Source organism: Hippopotamus amphibius, chromosome 4 (assembly GCF_030028045.1).
Source record: "Hippopotamus amphibius kiboko isolate mHipAmp2 chromosome 4, mHipAmp2.hap2, whole genome shotgun sequence".
In the NCBI taxonomy this organism is placed as follows: Eukaryota; Metazoa; Chordata; class Mammalia; order Artiodactyla; family Hippopotamidae; genus Hippopotamus; species Hippopotamus amphibius.
The window spans coordinates 177,740,738-177,758,561 of NC_080189.1; the positions used below are offsets into that span (position 1 = coordinate 177,740,738).

The window sequence follows — 17,824 nt, forward strand, 5'->3', positions numbered from 1 at the left end:
AGGCAGGGGTGAGCAGGCTAGGAGAAGGGAGGGGGAACAGACAGGACAGGCAGAGACTCAGGTGGGGTGAGCTCACTGTTACCTGCACCCATCGCAGGTGCACAATGAGTGAAGTCAAGGCTTCCCCCAAACCCCCAGCAGCATCCGGCTCCCCCACCCACTCTCAGCCCCACTCTCAGGGAGGTACTGTGACACTGAGGTGCAGCTCAGGTCCTCAAGTCAGGGCGACCTAGGTTCTAATCGTGATCAGTCACGCATCAGCTGGGCCACCTTGCCCAGGTCACGTCACCTCGCTCTGCCTCACCGTTTCCATCTGTTCAATGGGATCATAAAAGTACTTGCTTTGCCACCTCCACCAAGATGTTAGCAGTGCTAGCAAATGCAATTGGCCGTGTGAAGCTGGCAACTTGATAATACTTGGTAATAATAACAGTAATTCATAATAATAGTAGTAGTAGTGATAATGCCACGCAGAACAGCTGGAAGCCGGACAGCATGGCGGCACACCGTGGGAGCCGGTCTTATTGTTTGATCATTATTACGTATCATTTAAATTATTGTTTTATGGTGACACTGGTCACGGAGATGGAGCCCCAGAAGGCAGAGCGCCTCCAGAGATCCTTCCACAGCTCCTCGCCCCACCCACCGCACCTCCCAGTGGCAGCTGGCACACTCTGGCAGCCTTGGACCTTCTGGACTGGGCACGAGGTGTCCACCACAGGTGCGTGGGCGGGGTTGGGTGCCAGAACCAGGAGGCAGGCACTCTCAGCCAGACCCTGGCGGCTGTGACTCACCTCTCAGGCTGGCAAAGGTGGGGAGTAATGTTCTGAACCTAATACTGGGTGGGGGTGTGGGGGAAACAGGGCAGAGCTGGGGCAGGGCGGGACCTGTGTGGGTCTTTGGAGGTGGCTCTGAAGCCGGATTTGGGCATGGTCGCTGACCTTGGGGCGGGATACGATTTGGGTCGATGTAGGTGCCTGGGAGGAGGCCTGCAGGTGGACCCAGATATTCTCTGGACCAGTGCATCTGGTCCCAGGGACTTGATCTGGGCCAGTGTAGGTACTTAGAGGGCGCAGGGGAAGTGCAGGGCTGAGGAGCTTCTGAGGTGGTGGCAGCTGGTGGCTAGAGACAGGCAGGGAGTGGAGCTTTGACTCCACGGTCATTTGAGTCAGGGCTTCAGTAGCCACCGGCGCAGGGGCGTGGAGTCCAGTCCTTGGGGGGTGGGAGTGGGCAGGGGGACAAGAGTTAGGTTGGGTGTCAGGACAGGGAGAAGGAGCAATAAGTCCAGACCTGGAAAACGGCTCTGATCGCCTAGCATGCTCCCTGGAACTCTTTGTCACGAAGACTGTTTTCTCCCACATTCTCACTCTGGCGGGGGATGGATTGGGGAGCTTTTTGATCCGGCTGTTCTCTCTGTGCTGTAGTCTTGCTCCATCTCCCTGAATTTGAAGCACACTCACTTGGCTTATTTCATTCATAGCCTTCAGCACTTCTGAAATGGTCTCTTTCACCTGCCTGCCTACTTCTGCATGGCTGGCCTTTGAGCGTTTGGATACCAGCATCTTGAGTACAGAACTTGGCACTGACCACAGCTGCACCCCCAGCTCTTGGAACAGACTAGATGTGTGCTCAGGGCATGGACCCATGGGGTGTTGGGATACTTGAGTGAGGCTGGGGACTTGAGACTGACGTGGACAGAGACTCATGAGATGGTGTCGTGGCAGGAAGATGCTGTGGGTTTTGAGTCAGACCCGGTTTAAATACCTGTCTCAGCTACTAGCCAGTTACCTCAGCCCTGGCAAATCCTTGCGACTCCTGGAGCCTCTGTTTCCTCATCTGCATCATGCAGGTGAAATTGCCCACTTCCTGGGATGGTTGAGAAGAGGAGCGAGGAACCCAGCTCAACAGAGCTTTGCAAGTAGGAAATGTCTCAGCTCACAGCATCCAAGCCAGCGGGAGATAGTGGGTCTCAAGAAGGCCCAGGATGCAAGAACTGTGACGTGAGGCTGCCAGAACCTTCCACCTGCCCTGCCCTTTGCACTGGTTTGTGTGCCAGCTTTCTCTCTGCAAACTGGCTTCCTCTGTGATCAACCGGACTTCCATCAGGGCAGCAAAACCAAGGTGAAGGATGGGAAATAAGGGATTCTTCCAGGGATGAGGTTCCTCAGGGTTCTGGGAGCTGGTGAGAAGTCCATGGAAGGTCCCTGCATCTGGCGGCCAGCCTGGGTCATTGCAGGTCAGCAGCATGGGCAGCTGGGAAGAAGCCCTGGGCATGAGGTTGGGGCAGGTGAGGACTGACCAGAAGCCAGGAGGACGTATCAGAGCCCCCATCTGTCGCTCCACCTGGGTGACACAGCCACCTGCGGAAGGAACTGGTATCCCCATCTGGTGGGGATGCAGAGAGGCCAAGGGAGGAGCCACTGTAGGGATGCTGCTTCATGATGACAGGGCGCCCCTGCGGGTGAAGCCAGCAGCCCCTGGCACCCATGCCACCCTTCAGAGGATGTTGGCTATCATTTAACCTCTGACTTCCAAACCTCCCAGATATTTCTCTTGTGACCAACCCTTACCTGGAACCACACAGGAAAGGGAATTCTGGGTGTGTGGTCCCTTCTCAGGTCAGTTGACACATCTGGCTGGAACTGTCACCCCCAACATCCTCCCAGGTGTGTATCTTACAGTTTCTGCATGAGAGAGTCTGCCTTAATTTTCCCTGGTCCAAATCCCTAATCTCAGGGCCCAGATCCTCCCTGCCTGCTTCAAGTGTCCCGCCCTGGGCCAAAAATCTCTGGACAAGAGGTCAGGGTGGCTCCTGCAGCCATCTGGGGTGGGGTGGTTTCCATAAGTAGGACAGGAAAGATGAAATTCTATGTCACCTCAGTTATTACACACACACACACACACATTAAATTAGTACAATGGGATAATGTAGGGGAAGAAATAGCACTAAGAAGAAGGTGGCCAGTCTGCTGACCATAAATGTCAATGAAGTTGTCCTTTGTGGGGAATAACCCACAGCTCTCTGGGGCCCAGTAGCCAAGGACCAGAGAAAGAAAGAAACTTGACCGCAAATAGCGCCCCAGGTCTCCGTGGGTGCATCTCCTTCCCTCCCTTGGCCCTGGCATCTGAGCATGGGCATGATGTCTAATACAACTTGGCACTCTTGGCAGGAAACACAGCACAGATTCAAGCGTGGGCTTGGGGGTTCATTCTAACCACCGCTGTCTCCTTATTTACCATCTGTCTCTTCAAAGTCAACAGGGCAGCTTTTACAGGTTTCTTTCCTACAGGAAAGCACCACCCAGCTTCCTGGTTACATCCTTCTTTAGCTCTCCTTCACTTCATTCATTTGCAAACGTGTATTTGGCACCTCCTGGGTGCTGGGCACTGGGACACAGCCGCAGGCTAAGCTGACGTGGGCCCCATCCTTGTGAAGATGAAACTGGCATCAGGGAGAGACACTCATCACCATGACCACCACTGGTCCAGGGTGTCCGCCTATTTGGGTGCCTGCTTACCTGTGTGTTGACTGTTTCTTTCTTTCTTTTTTTTATTGGATTGGTATTCCCCTTCCCTCCCCCCAGTACTGAAGCTTTGCTTTTTCCTCCCCTAGGGATGAGACATCTTCCAGATTTAAGATGATTGCTCAGCAGACTGGGCCCATGGGCTCGATTTGGGTGTGGAGCAGGCTCAGTTTCAGATAAAGGAGAACGGGATTCCAGCCTTTCATCCCCTCAGATGCCAGCCAGACATCAGCCAAGAAGCAGGTAAGGACTGTCTACCCAGACACTGGGGGGCCTCTCTCCTTGTCTGGGGTTGGGGGACTCTCAGCTTGTGGTGACAGTTCAGGCTGACACGCAGCTTTGAAATGTGTGGAAATGAAACCCATGAGCAGGTTCTAAACCTCAGGGGCCCCTGGCTGGGAGGAGCCAATGGGCCCCTAGTGTTCCCCTGGCTGGTAGAGGGAGCGGGGAGGAGAAAGGGAGAATACTGACAAGAGAGAAGTCTGTCCTTGCATTTAAGCACGGCACAAAGAAGGCAGGTTGAAAGCGTGGCCAACAGCAAGTACATCAAATTACGTGTCAAAACCATCCCAAAGTACATAACTCGCCTGATGGCCTGGTATCTGAGCTCCAGCCTTATGGCTTCATCCTTGGGCCACAGACAGTGCTTTGGAAGGGAGAGAGCATGTTTGGATGTCAGACCAGCCTGGCTGCAGCCCTTCTTAGCTGATGTGTCTGGAGAGTTAGCCTCTCAAGCTTCACTTTCATCTGAGGATGGACTTCCTACGCCCACACAGGGCTGTGATGAACAACAATGATGGGACTATCGAGTTTAGGGCTTGGAAGTGATTTTTATCAGCAACCACAAAATAGATAATCAGTCACAACCTCCTGGGTTTATTGTGAGATTCGATTTGTGGTTTTATTCATTGCTATATTCTTGGACTTTGCACTTAAAGGACACTCAATAAATAACTGCAGATTAAACTAAAGAATAAACCAATGAATGAATGTGATTTTCTCATTAAAATCCCCTTGCCTTTGAAAGAAAATCCAAGTTTTTAAAACAGCAACAGATAAGAAATGCTGTGTTGAAACATCCACACCTACCACCCCCATCCCCTCAATCCACCAGCTAGTTCAGCTTCCTCTCCCTTCTCTACACTCTAGAAGGACCAAATCCTTTGCCTTCTCCCCACCCACCCCCCTCCTCCCCCCAACAAGCCCATCCTGTCTTCATGCATCTGGGCCTTGGCTCGCAGTAACTGCTTCCCATTCAGCTGGGAGATTCTTACTCATCTTCAAAATTCAGTTTAGATATCACTTCCTCTAAGAGGCCTTTCCTGAACCCCCTTCTTCATTGCTCCCAACACCGTGCTTCCCTGCACTGGGTCCACGGTCCTGGGGCTTGCTCTTATCACTGCCCGGATCTCAGTGTAGAAAAGTTATTGTTTTCAAGTTTGTCTCCTCATTGAGGACATGAGAACTCACCTGTTCTCTATTTCTCCCTCCCTTCCTCTCTCCCTTCCTTCCTTTTTTTCATCCTTCTTCCCTCCCTCTCTTCCTTCATTCTTCCCTTTCTCATTTGCTCATTTTCATTCAATGATTCAGGCATTTTCCCCATACCTGGCACTAGGAATACAGTAGTTCATAGGGCACCAGAGACTTCGCCCCCATGTAGCTTGTATTATGGTGATGGTGGAGGTGGAGGTGATGGTGGTGATGCTGGTGGTGTTTGTGGAGGTGGTGATGGAGGTGGTGGTGGTGGAGATGGTGATGGTGGTGGTGGAGGTGATGGTGGTGATGCTGGTGGTGTTTGTGGAGGTGGTGATGGAGGTGGTGGTGGTGGAGATGTGATGGTGGTGGTGGAAGTGATGGTGGTGATGCTGGTGGTGTTTGTGGAGGTGGTGATGGAGGTGGTGGTGGTGGAGATGGTGATGGTGGTGGTGATGATGGTGGAAGTGATGATGATGGAGGTTGTGGTGCAGTGCAGACAGTCAACAAATCCTTATTCTAATAAATATTTAATTACAATTTCTGGCTGACAGAAAAAGTTCTGTTTTATCCATTTCCTCTTCTTGAAATTACAATATGTTTCAATCTTAGGGCCCTCAGCTTTGACATGTTCTCGGTCATCTATCCCCAAGTGGGAATGAAGATTCGGAAGGGAGCCAGGTAGACTTTGACAGACATGTGGGAGCTATAGCAGAGATTTCCTAGAGTGAGACGGGGGGTGCCAAGATGGAATTCCCTCCCTCGGCCTGCCCTCCACTACCATTCATTCATTCATTCACCCATTACAAGTTTTTACTGATGGTTTCTCTGTGGTAGCCTCTGGGGATACAGTGTTAAAAAAAAATTCCCCCATCTTGCCATAAATGTAGGTTTTCCCTAGAAAAAGTACAATGGTTCCTCCTCCTTTAATTGGAATCCAGTGGGAGAAAGGTCTAAAATTCACCTCTAGGTTTGCTACACCAAAGTCTGCTGATCTAGATAATGAAAACCCCAAACTTGGAAATTTAAAGGAAAAAAAAAATACAGGCATGTAATGCCTTGGCTGAACTCCTTGCTTGAGTGGCAAAGGAATTGAGGTGACAATCAGGGTGCCAGGAGTCTTGGGAATCTTTGGGGCTTCAGGCTTGGGCTTGGCAGGAAGTAAGGGGAAGGAGAGAAGCAGACCAAGGGGTCCAGGAGGGCAGAAGCCCCTCTGGGACTTGGAGAGAGTGCCCCTGTCCGCACAGGCAGGGGCAGGGGTGTCAGGAGGTGCTGAGCACGAGCACGTGCTCTCCAGGTTGGTGCGTGCAGCCCGATGGCTTTTCTCCCCACTCTGTCTCTAATCGAAGGGGTAAAGTGTGTCAGCAGCTCTCATCTCCCGCTTAGAGGGTAACAGCCACAGCCATATGGGTTTCTTTGGAAGATGAAAGCTCCACTCTGCCTCTGGAGGATTGAGGTAGAAAACAGCTTTCTCTGTCACTTTTTGGGCTGCTTGTGATCCTGTTTCCTTTCTGTCCTTCCCAGCAGTTTCTAAAGAGATGCCCTAAGCCAACTTTCCCTTGAATTTCTCTTTCAACGGGACTTTGATTCTGGAGCGGTTACATAACATCACTTTCTAAGGGGGCCCAACCTCCCACCATCAGTCTGCCTGGATGACCTGCTCCTGTTTCCGAAGCAGCCCCTGCAGGTGCCTGGTTCTCTGCTGCGGTGCTAGGTCTTCAAAGAGAAAGCAAGGGCAGCTTCCATCACTGGGTAAGTGCTTGTCCTCCCAGCTGAGCTTTTTGCAGTTCACCACTCCCCCATGTGTTGGCCACTACCCACCTTTCCAGAAGCATTCCTGCTAGCCCTACACATGTCTACACTGCAGCTCAATGCTGCACATCCCTTCTCCTAAACATCAGGGGGCTGCACTGTCTCTTGGAAACTCCTTCCTGTCCAGCTCCCTACAGCTGCAGACAAATAGACCCTTCAGGTCAAATTCCACCACCTTCGGAGAGCCTCCTGGATTCCCTGCAGTTAGAAGAGGCCCACACCCTTCTCTTCCCCACTGTACATGACTTGCACGTTTCCTAGGGCATGGATCACAGGTTGTTTGCTGCTTGTCATTTGCTCCCTGTCCTGGTTTCAACACCATCACCAGCAACAGCACCGGTGACCCTATGAAACTGTGTGCCCAGCCCAAGTCTGGTGGACATGGAGACCCACTGCCTTCAGCCAGGGGGTGTGGTCAGCAGACAGAGCCCTGCTCTTGGCTCCTTCACCCAAGCAAGATGGGGATTTAAAGGTCCAGCCAATTCAGCCCAGGATGGACAGACAAGTCTACTGAACAATGTTTCCTCTTGAGCTCCGGGGTTAGCCAAAGCTTTGTGGGGTTGGCACTGCAGTTCCACTTTCTCATCTGCCCCCATCCTGCCTCCTCTCACTTCCGTTCACCAGTGTTGATCCCCACGAAGCATCTTCTACACAAACTCCAACTCAGCACCCGCTTCCCAAGAACCCAGCCAGCAGCACTGGGCCTTCTCTTGGGCTTCTTTGTTCTTTCATTCAGCAAAGCTTGACCCAGCTCCGACCACGTACAGACACTGTTCTGAGCAATTGAACTTTGGCAGCAAACAATGTGGGACTTAAAGGTATGTGGGGAGAGAGACTAGAAACAAGCAAATAAATGAACAAGATAATGTAAACGCTGTAAGAACGGACAGGTAATGGATCAGAGAGTGACTTGGAGGTAACCACCCTGGATGGAGAAGGAGGGTGTGGAAAAGCTTCTCTGAGGAGGAGACTTTGATCCGAGTGCGGAAGGTTGAGAAGGAGCTAGCCATGGGAAGTGCTGTTCTTTCCAGTTATTTCTGTCTAACTGCCCTGGACATCTCGCCAAGTGCTCCCAGGCCCCCAGTGGCCTCCCCTGTCCCTAGTCCTTACTACACTTCTCTGCCTGTGTTCATGACCTCGGGGGACGCCACCCCTGTCCACCAGCCACTCAGCCCAGATCCTTGCAGTCACCATGCCCCCTCCCTCTCCCTCTTTACCAGGTCCTGATGCCACCAATACTCTGGGGCTACCACACCCCTGTGCCAGCTACATGCTGCCGGCACCTGCCATCAGCTCTTGCAATACTCACCTGACAGGTTTGTCCTTCTCCGTCTGTCACCATCCTCCTTGCTCTCGAGGTCCAGATCCAGCCTCCTTCCTTTATAAGCCCTCCACCTGACCCCATGCACACCTGCCTCACAAAACAAAGCACTCCCAACTCTGGGGTCACGCATCACCCGGTGTATTAATTTGCTGGGGCTGGTGTGACAGAGAACCTCACACTGGGAGGCTTGAACAATGGCAGTTTATTCTCTCACAGTTCTGGAAGCTGGAAGTCTGAGATCAAGGTGTCAGCAGGGCTGTGCTCCCTCGGGGACTCTGGAGAGGGTCCTTCTTGCCTGTCCTAGCCCCTGGTGGCAGCCGGAAGTCTTTGGCGTCCCTTGGCTTGCATCTACATCAGTCTGATCCCTGCCTCTGCTGTCACATGATGCCCTCCTGTGTCTCTTCCCATCCTCCTCCCTCTGTGCTTGTCTGTCTCTGTGTTCAAATTTCCTCTTTTGGGAAAGATGCAAGTTACATTGAATTAGGGTCCACTCTAATGGAGTCCTTTTAACTTGACTACCTCCGTAAAGATCCTATTTCCAAATAAATCACATCCTGAGGCACTGGAGGGTTAAAACTTCAACACATCTTTTCAACCCAGGACACCTGCCAAGCTTCTACCTTAGTCTTACACACATCTTGGCATAATCTTCTTCCAATGGGGCCACTCCCCTCCCTCACCCCCTTTTCAATATCAGATTTGCAACAGAATTTTTTTATTTTGCAGCACATTAAAACAATTTTATATCCAACTCAGATATAAAACACAAAGTGGAGATGCTCTCTGATGAAAGGGGAGGGTGGTGAGTATCAGAGGTAACCTCCCTGGCCGTGGCACCTTCACTAGCTGGCCTCTGAGGTCTGGGGTGCCGTGAGCCACAGTGGAAAAGCACTGGCTGGACAGCAAGACCCTTGGCAATGAGCCTGGGCCTTGGCCAATGGGAACCCTAGGATCCCAAGCCAGTACCCTCACTTCCTCAAGCCACTGCCCAAACTTCAGCTTCAGAGATGTCTCCCCTGATGACCTAGTGACAAACAGTAATGCCCTGCTTTCTCTCCCCCCACTCTATTCTGCCTTATTTTCCTCCCTAGCACTTTCTCCATACTTATTTATTTACTGTCTGTTCCCCCTGCACTAGAATGTAAGCTTTGTAAGGACAGACACCTCCTGGCTATTCTTCCAGTGGCCAGAGCAGTGCCTGGTAGGTAGTAGATGCTCAGTGAATATTTATGGGATGGATGGATCACCTTTTCTTGTAACAACTTTATTGAGAAATAACTCACATTCCATACAGCTCAGGCATTTAATGTGTGCAATTCAGTGGTTTTTAGCGTGTTCATCGAGGTTGGGGAGACACAGTAGACCATTATCATGAGATGTCCTACTCTGAATGATACCAGACAAAAGTACCTACTTGATACTAGCATACCAGTTTATTAAATATATTAGTGCATGAAAAAGAGAAAATCAGGATTTTGGATTGTGAGACAAACATAGACATGGAGTTTTTTGTGGGTAATATTTCTCTCTTATTTTGTAAGAAAGCATAGGTATTATACTAAGAAATCAAATAATGCACATAAGCTGACACCTTATGAATAGATAATAAAAGTTGTTATATAATAAAATACAGCAAATTCATTAACTTAAAAATATTAGGGACTTCCCTGGTGCAGTGGTTAAGAATCTGCCTGCCAATGCAGGGGACACGGGTTTGAGCCCTGGTCCGGGAAGATAACACATGCCATGGAGCAACTGAGCCCGTGTGCCACAACTACTGAGCTTGCGCTCTAGAGCCCTCGAGTCACAACTATTGAGTCCATGTGCTACAACTACTGAAGCCCGTGTGCCTAGAGCCTGTGCTCTGCAACAAGAGAAGCCACTGCAATGAGAAGCCCGCACACCACAACTAAGAGTAGCCCCCACTCACTGCAACTAGAGAAAGCCCTCACGTAGCAATGAAGACTCAACACAGCCAAAAAAAAAAAAAAAAATTAAACAGCTGTAGTTGATGCCTATTGTTTTTATTTGCTGAGAACCCATATCCAGAAACTTCCCCTTTCCCATCTCTGGATGTTTATCATTGCTATGGCAGCCGCCACAATGGTCCATTGTGTCCCCAGACTCTGCACATGGCTGATTAGTTCCAAGTGAGCTCCAGATGCAAGCTGGGCCCAGCAGAATCTGGACTCCAAACTAAGCCACGATTCATCTGACTGCTTTCCAGAATAAAAGAGATGTGAACTTGGAGCTCTTGGTGGCTTTGCTCTGCCACGTGGACTAAGAGGGAATAAACTGGTGGATGGTAAGAGAGAAAAATAAAACAATGGAAGAAGAAAATGGAGGTGAGGAGGAGGAGAAGGAGAAATAGTTGGAAGAGGAAGAGAGAGAAAGAAGAAGACAGATTCGAAGCACCCAGGATGCTCTCAACAGTGCTTAGGAGATGAGTTATTTATTACCACAATAATGCTGTGTAACAAACAACTGTAAAACTTCAGTGGTATACGATCAGCATTGGTGGTATGTGCGTACGGAGTCAGGTAGGGGACTGGGTGCTGTTGGTTTTTTCTGGGCTCGTTGGCATATCTGGAGGTTGGCTGACTACTACCGAATCTAAGCTGGCTTCCCCCAGGATGCGGAGTGACTCAGCTGTGGTCCACATGGCTCTCATTCTCCTGTAGACCCGCCTGGGTATCTTCTTCTCCTGGTGATGACAGAGGCAAAAGAACTCAAGTGGAAACATGCAAGGCCAGGGCTGAGAACTAGCAACCTTAACCTGTTGGCCAAAGTAAGTCTTGTGGTTGAACCCGGAACCCGAGTGGAGGGCACTGCACATCGATGTGCAAAGTGCATGTGTGCAGGGAGGGGTGAAGAGTCGGGGTGATGTTTGCAATCTACACCATGGATGCTTGACTGAGATCATGAACACGTATAAAAACGAGGACTTTAATGGTCCCTATTCTCAGTGAGATGCTCAGTAAATGTAACCTAGTGTTCCGATACTTATCATGCCCTTGAAGTACTTCACAGACCCCAATACCTAGTAAAGGGGGTCAAAACTATTATTTTCACTGCTACAGATAAACTTGCAGGAACTCAGGGACTTTCACCCTGTCAGTCACACAATTCCGAGCCCTCGCCTCCACCTCCTGCTATGAACTCACTTCAGATGCATCTCATTTCTCCTCTGCACTGACAGCGGTGATGGGCTATTCATTTCTATAAGTGATACATCCTGCCTGGTCTCCCCTCGACTCGCAACCCTTCCAGATTACTCAGGGCCTCCAATCACAGTCTATGCTTCAGTCCAAATTCTTGGTCCTTTTCAATATGGTCCCAACCTGCTCTGGCCTCTTTGCTCGTTTTTCTGCCATTTCTACCCTGTGGGTCAGTCAGATGGGAATCACTGCCCATGCCCTGCCACGTTTGACAAGCCCCACTCTCCACACCAGTCACGGGTTGGCTGCTAATCTCCAAGTCATCTTTTTACTCTGGAACCCAGACTCCTTCCCAAACATTGCCGGCGGCCATAGCGGTGGGAAAGAGTAGGGTAAGCTGCACATGCTCGTACATCCTGTTCCCAGAAGGGACCCGCATCACTTCTGCACTTATTTGAATGTCCAGAGTCAAAACAACTTTTCCCAGGGAGGGGGCAGCAGGTCTAGGCTCAGAATCCCTGAACCTTTTTGTTGGGAAAAAAATTTAAATAGATTGGAAAATTTTGTCGCCAAGTGTTTTCGAGTGTACAGATATGAGGATATTTGCAGGTGACACATTTACATGGCTTTCAACAACAACACTGCATAACCATAGAAATGTTTCCATACATCTGTTTTTGAGAGATTTTTCAATGCTTGAGGCTGGTTTTTATTTGCTTGTCTTCCGAAAACTGTTACTTTCTCACTCATAATTAAAACCTCTTTTATATCAAAGAGAGATTTTTTTTTTGGAAATCAATCCACTTGGAAATGAGACCCATTTTTTACTGCAAAGGAAAAAAATCAACAAATTTGAACACTTAGCCTGTGTAAAACAAAAAAAAAATCCATAACTCTTCCTTACGAATTATACTTTCAGGTACTTTACATAAGATAAGCAGAAAATTTCTGTGTGGTATCAAAGCTTTCAGTATAATTATGATTGAATTATATCTTACGACTCCTGAAGATTCAACCTGAGATATTCATTTCATAAAGCTCATTATATTGATAGTATCTTTCACATAAAGACTTTGAAAATGACACTCTTACTATGAAGTGTGTTTTGATAATATAGTATAATACGCATTGGTAATATATCAATCGTTTGCTTACACATATGTAAGGAAAGAGTTTCATATGTGGTGCTACTTTTACAAACATACCTCCCCCAAAATTCTTTGTATCTTCTAGTCTAAGCAAATACTGCATCTGAGCCCACACTCTTGCCCCGTAAAAATATTGTTTTGACTTAAGAAATAACATGATGTTGAAAATATATATTCTCCAGTACACCTTTCCTTTAGAGTTTCACCAAAAAAGTAATATTTTTTTAGGCATATTTCACTGCCGAAACAGAGTCTAAGAATCTAGCAAACATCGTAATTTGAGACATATTAGTCTCAATACTGTCATCCAGCTACAGAGCAAACCACCCACATGAGGAATTTGTTTGATTCAAATCCCTGCTTTGGATCTTCAGCAATGTTTTCTCTGGTTCAGTCAACAGTACTTGCTGACAAATGAGTTCATTTTAGTTTGTTGCCATATTATTTTCCATGCACTAGTTCAGTCATTTTTCTAAGACCAACAGTATGTGACCTTTTGTTTTCATAATTGAGAAAGATACCTAAAAAGAACCTTCTCCTGGGAAACTGGTCACATTATCTTTTTTGATCTAGATCCTGGCTATTTAGATGTTTCATTTTGTGAGTAATTAATGAATTGTACACTTATAATAGGTGCTTCTTTCTGAATGTGTATTACACTTCAATAAAACATATTTAAAGAGATTTCTAAAATGTGTTATTAAAATGAATAGCATTGGAATTTCCCTGGTGGCGCAGTGGTTAAGAACCTATGTCCCCTGCCGGGGGCATGAGTTCGAGCCCTGGTCCGGGAAGATCCCACATGCCTCGGAGAAACTAAGCCCGTGCGCCACAACTACTGAGTCTGTGCTCTAGAGCCTGTGAGCACAACTGTTGAGCCCATGTGCCACAACTACTGAAGCCTGGATGCCTAGAGGCCATGCTCCACAACAAGAGAAGCCACTGCACTGCAGTGAAGAGTAGCCCCCACTCGCCACAACTAGAGAAAGCCCACGGGCATCAATGAGGACCCAATGCAGCCAATAAATAAATTTAAAAATTTATAAAAAAATAAAATAAAAATGAGTAGTATTTTGTAATGTAACAGATTGAAATAACCATGAGTTTAGACAACACTGAAAAAATGTAGAGATTGGTCTTAGTTTTTAAATAGCTGGCTCATTGTGATGATTCCACACAATCAGAGCTAATATTTCAAGGAACGACATCTGCTGAGAGTCAACCTTCTAAAATTGTGTTCAGCTGCAAGTAAAACAAAACTTGACCAAATAACAGCTTAAACAAAGTAGAGGTGTTTTTTTTTTCTTTTAACAGAAAGATGACAGTTTTTGCATTGTTTCAGCAGCTCAGAGATGTCAGGACCAGTCTTTACCACTGTCTTGTCCTTTCTCTCAAGATCACAGTAGAGCTGCCACACCTCTCGTCATCACATCTGCATTCCAGGAGGGAGGGAGGGAGCCACAAGGTGGAAGGGCATTGCCTATGTTAGAAAAAGAAAATTCTCCCCCAAACCTTAGAAGATGTCCCATTATTTCTCTTTAGCCAGATTTCTGCTCGATTATCATCTTTAGTAACAAGGGAGACTGGGAAATGGAGCTTTTTTGTAGAGCACATGCCTACTGCTTATAAAACTGGGGTTCTGCTAGCAAGACAGGAGAGGCTGGCTGTTGGAAAAGCACTGAACAGGGTCACAAGGTGAGGCCTGGAATGGTTACTGATCATGGGTATAAACATATATTTCAAAAGGTCTTTGAGGCATTTTGAGCACTTTGGCTGATGCCTTGTGAGATGTGGTTTGGCCATGAGAGCCCTGTGTGTTGGGGCTGATGGAAAGCCAGTGCTAGGAGCAGGAGTAGGCCTGAGCAGCCTTTGGGCAGATGGGGAAAAGGCATTCTGTCTAGATGGACACAGCCCCACACTTGGGAGGAAGGACTGGCCAGTGGACTGTAGATGGATTTCAGCCCCCACCTGTCTCTTGCCTGAGTGCCCTTGTGCAGTTCACAACCTACACAACTATGTGCAGCAGCCTTTAGTGCAACACATGTCAGTTCTGCCCTTTCTTGTCTGTACAGTTCTCTTTGCATAATTAGTTTTATTATCCATAATCCAGAGCTGCTCTGTAGGAATCTCTAAGTGGGTTATTCATGTTGTGAGGATTAGTTTAATTAACCCCTGGGTAATATATTCTGTCAATGCGCAGAGCCAAGCACCCAGAAACTGCAATGTGAACCAATCATCAGAAACTGAACCAAGGACCAAGGACAGTACTGCCCCTTGCACCCCATGGGTTGTCCCCCAAGCAACATAACTTGGATTCTGCACGTGGGGTGTGCCTGGCTGCCAAGTGACTAAGTAAGGGAGCCAGTGTTAACCGATGTGTTACATACACGTAGAGCCTCATTTCATTCTTTTTTATTAAAACAGTAAAAGGTAAACAAAGTTCTAATATTTTCTTCCTGTCCCCAAGGGATCATCTCACATGCTTTGATTTGGGGACCCTGAGACCCCTATAGAGCCAGGTGTCTGCTCTAATGAAGGTTACATTCTAATGAGGCGAAACAGACAGCAGATAAACAGGCACAGTGGTTGCAGGTAAAGATCATTGCTTTGAAGGGACTAAACATGACACTATGATTTGGAGTGATTTTGGGGAGAGGGTGGGCAAAGCTCTTTCCATGGGGGTCCCCAAAAACCTCCTGAGGAGGCCACTTTGAGCAGAGACCTGCACAGGAAAGGACCCACCTTGGAAGGGTTCTCCCAGCAGGGGCAACAGGACATTCAAAGGCCCTGAGCTATGACCAAACTTAGTATGTTGGGGGAACAGAAAGAAGGGTAGGGAGGCGGAACTGGAATAAGTGAAGGGGAGGCTGGCGGGAGGTGAGGCAGGGAAGGAGGTAGAGGTCGGGTCATCTGATGCTCTCTGCGTCATCGGAAGGACACAAGACACCATTTCACATGAAACAAGAGGCCTGTGGGCCATGGTGCGGCTGAGCTCCTCCTCCCCAAAAACTGGCAGCAAAGTCTGCATTTGGGAGCAATGACTGGGACTGGCATTGCATCCAAGAGCCTTGCATTGTCACTGGCATGTAGGGGACTTAGTGAGGAACTGGGGGAACACAGGGCTGTCTGTCCTTCAGGCGCACGCCTGTATCATCTCTTGTCCAATGTACGAGTAAATGCCGCCTTCCCCTTAGCCAGGCTTCAGAACCCCATCTCCGGTGTCCTCCTCATCCCTGTCTGTCTTTTCTGACCATGCTCCCATCATGTGTATCCACAAGGAGGGGTCGCCCTCCATAGAACCCTTTGCTCCAGGCAAGGTTAGAAACAGGCACAGATTGGCATCTCTCTTATCTAGATTCTATTCTACTTTTAATGCAACTATCTTATAGAAATGACCCAAGCAGAGTAACACTGAACACCTACTCTATGCCGAGCAGGTGATGGGCATGATTTAACTTACTCCTAACAACAGCCCTACAGGACAGGTGTCCCCATGGATAAATGAGGAATCTGAGGCTTAAAGAGCCAACGGACTTGAACTGCCCCCAGCAATTCAGAATCAAAGCTGCGATTCAGCCCCTGTTCTGCAGCCCTTGAAGATGGCAGCTCTTCCAGCAGCCCAGTGGGATCCGGAGATGCTGGCTGGCTTCAGAGACCTCAGCTCAGATGCCTCCTCCCCAGAGGGGACCTGCTGTTCTCTCTCTGACAGTTTCCTTAGCTCTGCCCCCACCCTCAGGGCAGCTATGCGTTCTCTGACCCTCTGATGACCTCCCATCACTCCCTTCCAGCTCCTGTCCCTGTTTTTGTTATCTCAGCCCTATCCAAGCAAATGACAGCAAGAGGGCCCCGTGACTCCTTGGCGGAGAGGGCAGAGGGAATGAACACTGTCACCCACCCAACTGTGTTCTGACCCTGCCTCACCCCTGGATCCTCAGGGACTTTATTAAGCCTTGGTTTCCCCCCAAAAGTTGGAATCAGTCAGCTCTTCTCCATGTTGGGCTTGGCGACCCCTTGGAGAATGTGATGAGGGCTGAGGGTCCTTTCTGCAGATCAAGACAGAATTGAAGGACCCCAGGTGGGCCCATGGGGAGCTGACGTGAGAACCTCTCCTTGCTCGGTGAGTCAGACTCAGAGATGCACGGGGATGGGGAGGCACGGGTGCAGGTCAGACTAATGAGTAAAAGACAGAAAACCCTTAAAACCCGTGTTGATGTCTGTTGCAATATTGTCAGGTGGAAAAGTTAGCCCAGCCAAGGTCATCTGTATCTGGTAAAAACATGACAGGGACAAGAAAATGAGGGCAGTGTGGGTCTGAGGCTAAAAGTTCCAAAGGTTTATCAGCCTCAGAACCTTCAGGGATGAGGGAACTAAGACAAAAAACAAACAAAACAAAATAAACAAAAAAACCCTCACAATTATGCTTTTCATAGAGAGAACACGATGACGTCACCTAATTTGCCACCCAGCAGGTGTCGACTCTTCAAAGTTTAGGAACCACATCCCCATTCTTTACCTTGGGAAACATGTCCCCCAGCGATGCAAGGGAGCATTATTACTCCCATTCACAGATGAGCCACCTGCAGCTGGTATTTTTTTTTTTTTTTTTTTGGCCGTGCCTCGCGGCATGTGGTATCCTAGTTCCTGGGCCAGGGATCAAACCCGTGCTCCCTGCAGTGGAAGCACAGAATCTTAACAACTGGACCATCAGGGAAGTTCCCTGAGCAACCTGCAGTTGTGAGGAAGGATGGGACGTGGCCAGGCTGAGCAGTGGTGAAGACTGAAGTCAGAACATATTGGAGTGTCTGGCTTCAGATACTCCACAGATGAAGGGTGAGCATGGAGGTGGCACCCCTGGAGAGAGAGCACCTGCACAGAGCAACCTGGGCAAAAGTCGGGGGAGAATTGCCCAGCAACTCCTCAAAAGCAGAGTTCTTTGGAGGAGTAATTCTGGCGAGCAAAGTGTTCTCCGTCTTGTAACCATAAGATGAAATCACAAAACTCATCTACATCTGCTATTCTTCGGACACATAGTCCATGTTTTCCAGGATGCTCTAAATGCATCTGGATGTTTGTTTATCTGTTTTATGGTGAATTAATTCCAAGAACTTATGATCTATGAGAAAAGTCCTCTCTAATGGAATCTTTTCCTCCCAGTCTTCAGATCATCTATTCTAGGATCAACAAAAAGGCTCAATTTCTGATCATCTGATTCTGCACCCACAGCAGACATGACTAATTGATCCTAGGGCTCGTACCTGCTGAGCCCAGCACGTCTCAACCCCGTGCTCCAGGCAGCCGTTAACATCTGATCAGGAGGCAATGCCAAGGTGCACCTGTCGCTATTGCCCATCTCCAGACATGGAGGGGCCGATTCAATCCAGTTCA

General features: G+C 48.6%; 1 long non-coding RNA gene across 7 annotated transcripts; it reads left to right on the top strand.

The window, feature by feature from the left end:
* Positions 1–612: 612 nt before the first annotated feature.
* LOC130852710 (uncharacterized) lies at positions 613–13,069 on the top strand. Of its 7 annotated transcripts, XR_009053441.1 has the most exons (4): positions 3,357–3,520; positions 3,614–3,767; positions 6,522–6,749; positions 7,434–13,069. It is a non-coding gene; the product is annotated as an uncharacterized LOC130852710 (long non-coding RNA). The 7 variants fall into 7 exon arrangements; XR_009053439.1 differs by lacking the exon at positions 3,357–3,520 and adding an exon at positions 613–721 and having other exon boundaries at positions 6,522–13,069; XR_009053437.1 differs by lacking the exon at positions 3,357–3,520 and adding an exon at positions 1,176–2,121 and having other exon boundaries at positions 6,522–13,069.
* Positions 13,070–17,824: the final 4,755 nt, after the last annotated feature.